The sequence below is a fragment of the Sorex araneus genome, chromosome 7 (genome assembly GCF_027595985.1).
Source record: "Sorex araneus isolate mSorAra2 chromosome 7, mSorAra2.pri, whole genome shotgun sequence".
In the NCBI taxonomy this organism is placed as follows: domain Eukaryota; kingdom Metazoa; phylum Chordata; class Mammalia; order Eulipotyphla; family Soricidae; genus Sorex; species Sorex araneus.
In genome coordinates this window covers 69,195,824-69,202,240 of record NC_073308.1, presented here as the reverse complement: position 1 = coordinate 69,202,240, position 6,417 = coordinate 69,195,824, and positions in this window count along the sequence as shown.

The window sequence follows — 6,417 nt, the reverse complement described above, 5'->3', positions numbered from 1 at the left end:
AGGGGTTTCTCCTGGCTCGTGCACTCAGGAATTACTCCTGGCTGTGCTCAGGGGACCATATGGGATGGTGGGCTTGAACCTGGATCTTCCGTGTGCAAGGCAAATGCCCTTCCCGCTGTACTATCACTCCAGCCCCTGATTCCTATTTCCTTTTCTTCCTTCCACCCACCCAGCTTTCACTTTAGCTCTTCCTAGGGAAGGAGCATTTCATTGCAGTTTGTGGCTCTCATTGAGCAGTTTAATTCCCCCATGACCGTGTCTTTGCACAAGAAGTCCATGTCCTTTGAAAGAATGGCCTCGGGCTCTCTGCGGTTGCTCTCTGAGGGTCGCTTCACTGTGACGGCGGGTGGTGGGCTGTCACCCAGGCGGCAGGAGCCAGGAAAGATGCAGTTAGCTGACCTGCCACACCCTCAGCTGGTGCTCAGGTGGCCCGGCCTCCATTTTCACACTGAAGCACAGTGAGGCGTGAACCCCAAGTTAGGCGTGAACCCCAGAGTGAGGCGTGAACTCGAGTGAACCCCAGAGCAAGGCGTGAACCCCAGAGTGAGGCTTGCACCACAGGGCGGCCGAGGCTCCTCGAAGACCCTTTTCTGAGTCTTGGTTGGGACCCAGGGAGCAGCCGGCTGAGGCACTGGAAGAAGGTGGCTGGTCTGTGGAGGACGAGGCCTGGCTCTGGTCTCCCACTTTCCAGCTTGGACTGTGGAGGGTTTCTTCTTCACTGTGAGGAAAAGCACATGTATACATTTTTTTAAAACATGTTGAAAACTTCACTTTGGGCGCTGTGGTCTACAATACTGTCCACGGTGGTCTCGGGCATAAATCGTCCCGCTCCCCTCCACACCCCATTCCGCCCGCGTTCCCCCCAGTCAGGCTTCCTGCTAACGACCAGTTCTCAGTTTCTGTGCCTTAACGTGTTCGCTCTCCCCCGGTGCTTCCGTGCATCCCACATAGGAGAGACCATTCTGCACCAGTCCCTCTCCTTCCGCCTCACTTCACCCCGCAGGATCCTCTCCAGCTCCATCCACGTACAACTAATTGCATTTTTCCAATCCTTTCTTACGGCTGAGTAATATTCCACTGTGCATTTGTACCCCGTTTCTTTATCCCGCCATCTGTTCTGTGACACTCGGTTGCTTCCAGAGTCTGGCTGCCGTGACCTGAGCTGCGTGGACGGGGGAGTGCAGAGGCCGTTCTGAAGAGAGATTTGGGGCCCTTGCGGTAGACGCCAAGAAGCGGAATTTCTGGGAATAAGGGAACTTAATTCCTAGCATTTTAAGAAGTGTTTTCCAAGAAGGCTTGGGGCCTGTCCATTTTCCTCAGTGACTCCTGCTTTGGGGGCCGGCGAGACAGGCTGGGGGGAAAGCACTTGCCTTGCATGCAGCCCCCTGCTGGATCCCTAACACCCCTCCAAAGGTGTCTTTCCACCCTCCTGCTTTTTTCCCCAGGCTGCTTCGTCTTGGATCAGGACCCAGAAGATGTGACTATAAATGACCAGATTGTACATAGTTGAGAGTCTGGGGACACGTGTTGCCTCTTTGCATGTTCTTGCGGGTGTGGTTGTGTGTGTTTTACAATCCTTGAAAATCCATCCTTAGCCTGAGAGGTGTACAGAAACAGGCTGGCCAGGGTTTAGCCAGCACCAGCTGATCCTGGTTTGCCAAGCCCTGCCAGACTCTCAAATTAAAAAAGCGAAACAAAACAAAACAAAACCCTGCAAACAAGTAAAACAATCCCTTAGAGCAGCAAAGAGAGTGACAGTTTGAATGATGGGGTCAGTACTGCAAGCAAGTGATTACTCAACTGTTTGTGTAACAAATCCTTTTCCAAACCAGGTGGTTTCAAATTCTTTGCTCTCAACTGCACCGGAGGGAAATGTAAGCATGTTTTTTTAGCTGGTAGATCCTAAAAAATAACGTCACATGTCAGAGCACGGGATAGTTGCTTGTAACTTGGCAGCATTAGAGAACTAAGTGAAATTGCAACTCCAAGATTCGTTTCATTTTCACCGACTTAATCATATCAATAATATTCTTTAGTGCTTGCAATTACAAAAAGAAAGGAAGAGAATTCATGTAAAAGGCTGTGTCATTCTAGCAATAAATAACACTAATTAAAAAATGTAAGAACTGTTAAAGTCTCAACTGATGAAGAGATTCTTTTCCAATCATTTTGCTTTTTATCTTTAATAGATAATTATGTATGTTGTTTCATCCTGTCTATATTACTAATTGTTCTAATAACAATGCAGAATAAATGTTCAATGTACCTGAAGCCTAATTGTTACAGGAAATTCAAATACATTTCAACTTTCACACAGAGATGAAGATGGGAGGGATCAGGGAAGAGTAGTGAATCAAGGAAATACTTCGAAAAACATAGAAGCTCTTGTTCTTGTGCTTTGTTTTGTTTGGGGCCACAGTCGCCGCTGCTCAGGGCTAATTCCCAGCGTTTATCTGGGATTCCAGGGGCTGGCGCGACAGCAGCGCTTCTCGCCCATGCAAACCACCTGTGCCCACCCTTAAATACACGTGGTCTCTGTGCCCACGCCGGGCAGAGACCTCCCCTTGGGTCTCCTGATTGCAGCAGTGCCTCTTGGCATTTCAAGGAGTCCCTTGGGAGCCCGCCTGGGTGGGTCTGTGGGAAACGAAGCCCTCGCTGGCCTCGCGAAGGACCAGAGACAGCGCGTCACACTGCACCTCCGGAGTGGGAGCCCAGGAGGCTGCAGGTGAGGCCCGGGAGGTGCCCTTCGGGGCTGGCGCCAGGATGCAGACCAATCTGTAGAAATTCTCGGGCAGCAAGTGTGACAAGCTTCTGGGTGCCCAACGCACCCCCATGCAAGGAGCTCGGCGCCCCCCAGTCCCACGGGCTCCCGGCCCCGAGCCTGCGCCGTGACCTCGCCGTCTGCATCCCTTTCTGAGAGCCGGGAGCCTGGGTGGGGGGCGCCCTTGCTCAGAGAGGGGCACGTCGGTGGGGGGCTTCGGACCTGCCCAGGTCGGGCCGGCTCCGGAGGGAGCGGAGCGCGGGTCCCAGGAAGGCTGGCCAGCCTCGGGCACAGGGGCACCTTGATGCCCTGCGGCAGTAAGCGCCATCTGTCCCTCTGCACGGCTTGGGAGCCTGCGCCCGACCGTGCACACCTGCGACGGCGCGAGAGCCGCAGAGCGCCGCGGTCCCGGGGGCAGAAACCCACCGACGCCGCGAGCACTCGCGCCACGCCGCGCAGCCCCGCAGGGAGCCTGACGTCACCGCGGCACTCGCCCATTGGCTGACGGCGCCCGTGGGCGGGGCGGGTCCGGCCCGTGGGCGGGGCCATGCGGCGTCTTCCGTTTCCGGCCGCCGTCAGCCCCCTGACGTCACCGGGTCCCAGAGGAGGCTGAGCTCACGCCCCGGGCTCCTGGAGGGCGCCTGCTAGCCCCGTGCGGTCCCTTTAAAGAGCTCGCAGGGCCGCGGGAGTTCATAATGCAGAAGGAATTCATAATGCATGAGGACCAGGGAGAATGGGAGTGGCAGCGGCGCTCCTCTGCAGTGCCCTGGAAGGGGGATGCAGGTGCTTGGGTCCCGGCCCCGAGCTCGGGCGTAGGGCTCTTTGGGATTGCGGCCCCTGACTCAGAGCTTTTCATCAGTCGTCTTACTTAGTTCTCCAAGGTGAATCACTGAATTGATTCCCCCCACCCCCCGCCCTCCGCCTTCAAGTGTCAACACAGTTACGTTGGAGGAAAAGAGGAATGGTTGCAATCTCTTCTCTCTGGACTTGAACTTGAATTCTATGTTCCTCTTGGGGCCACGCTCCCCTCACTTGGGGGGCCAGTTAAAAAGCAGCCTGACTCTAAAGAGATCGTTCACATCATCGAAAAACCCCACCCATTCGCCGAAAACAATTAAAACTGCCCTGGGATTGTTACTTAAAAGCAGCCTCGGGGCCTGTGCCGTGCACGACTGTTAATGACCTTTTTTTTTTCTTTTTTGGGTCACACCTGGCGATGCACAGGGGTTACTCCTGGCTCTGCACTCAGGAATTACCCCTGGCCGTGCTCAGGGGACCATATGGGATGCTGGGATTTGAACCCGTGTCGGCCGCGTGCAAGGCAAACGCCCTACCTGCTGTGCTATCGTTCCAGCCCCTTAATGACCATTTTATATTTCTGCTCTGAGCTCATCTGGAATGAAATTGCTTGATGCAGAGTTGAACCAGAGGCGGGACCTGGGGGAACAAGACCCCTTGGTTTCTGGCATGATGAGAGTAGCGACGTCTGGACACTAAGGCTTTAGCGTGTGGGGAGGCGGGGTGAGCGGCCGGGAGGGCACACCGGTGGTGCTCGGGGGTTCCTCCTGGCTCTGCACTCAGGAATTACTCCTGGTGGTGCAGGGGGGGGCATATGGGATGCGGGGGATCAAAACCGATTTGGCGCGTGTGTGAGGCAAGTACCCTATCTGCTGTACTATCTTTCTGGCCCAAGACTTTTAAAAAAGATTTTCTTTTTAACCTTTTAAGTTTCCCTAAAGAGGGGTCGCGTGAGATGGTGCAGGGAGCAGGGGAGGGCAGGACCGCCCGGACGCTCAGGCTGAGTCCCAGGAAGCTGCCCCTGGCGAACTGGGGGTTGCCTCGCCCTCCTGCTGCCCTTGTCCGGGCCCCTGGATGTGGCTCCTTGAAGACACCCGGTCCCTAGTCAGGGCCAGAGCCCGCGCTTCCTGGGCTCCCCGGCCCAGCCGGCTTTTGGGGTTCCAGCTTCTGGGAGATGCTGGATCTCCCAGAGATGCTCCCGGGAGGCCAGATCCGCAGGTCTCAGCATGCGACACGGGCAGGTTGGGTGTGATTTGGATTTTCTGGACCGATGAGGAGTCTGAGTGAGGGTGGGGGTCGAGTCGAGGGTGGAGGGAGCAAAGGCGACTTCGGGGGAAGCCTCGTGGGGCCCCGATGCTGATTCCTGTCGGGGATAAGGAATAGGAGCAGGGGTCGCTCTCTCCCTGCTGCGGGAACCCGCGCTTGACTTGCTGTGGGCTTTCTCACCCTCCCGTGTCCTCTGAATGCTGCTGGGATCCCCCGCCCCTCTGCACCCCCTTGTTACCCTTGTGGGGATTCCCCACCCGGCCACTTCCGGTGCCACTAACCCACCTCCCCCACCCCGACTCCAGACTCAGTCACCCTGGAATCCAGAGCCAGCCCAAGGCCCGTCTCCCTGGCAGAAGGACCCACCGCCTTGGCAAAGTGGGGTCGCCACGCAGAAAGGCACCTCCTCGGTAGGCAGGTTGTTTCCAGCTCAGTGGTCGGGTTCTGTTGCCCGCCAAGTCTGTGAAATCCTCATTGGCCCTGTACCCCTCCCACCCCCTCTGTCTCTGCCTCTGCCTCTCTCTCTCTCTCTCTCTCTCTCTCTCTCTCTCTCTCTCTCTCTCTCTCTCTCTCTGTTCTGTCTCTCTGTCTCTGTCTCTCTCCCTCTCACACACACACACATACCAGGACTCTTGGGCCATCCTGGGTGGCACTTGAAGGATCGAGCCCAGTATCTCTCTCTCTCTCTCTCTCTCTCTCTCTGCCTCTGTCTGTCTGTCTGTCTGTCTGTCTGTCTCTGTCTCTCTCTGTCTCTCTCTGTCTCTCTCTGTCTCTGTCTCTCTCTCTCTCTCTCTCTCTCTCTCTCTCTCTCTCTCTCTCTCACACACACACACACACACACACACACACCAGGGCTTTTGGGCCATCCTGGGTGGCGCTTGAAGGATCGAGCCCAGCAAAGCCCATTACTCTCCCCAGCCCTGTGCATCTATTTCCCTAACCCATTTCTCTCCAGGAAAAAAACACAACACCCCTGCCAACACACACACACACACACACACACACACACACACACACACACACACACACATAGATCCTGCAGACAGTTGCATCTCCCAGGGAGCAGTTGCATCACCGGGCTGACTGTGGCTCACTGGGGACCCCCGCGTCCCATGGAGCCCTCAGATGCCCTGAGCACCAAGGCAAAGGGAACTGTGTCTATAAGACAAACATCCAACGTCGCCAGTTGGTTTCAGAAACGGGTTTTTAATTGAGAGAAGCAGCCTCCGCCTACACAGACGGTCTCCGGGCTCCTGGGAGGAGCCGTCAGAGAAACTCAGCCCAAGTGCTAGCGGTCAGCATGCTCCTCGGGAAATGAGTCAGGTCTGAGCGCAGATTATTGCTGAGAGGGAGCAAAGCCGCATTGCTGCCTCCCTCCTCCTTCACTGTCCTAAAGTGACACTCAGAAAAGCACTTTTCCCCTCTAGGGACGTTGAGGCTTCTCGCACACACGGTGGTGGCACAGAAGGAAGTGAGATGAGCTGCCGGCGTCAGACCGTCAGTGTGGGTCTGCGTGCAGACGCCCGGCGCTTCCCTCGCCTGAGAGCTTGGAGCAGGGCGCTGGGCTTCCCCGCCAGTCACCAGTCGCCAGT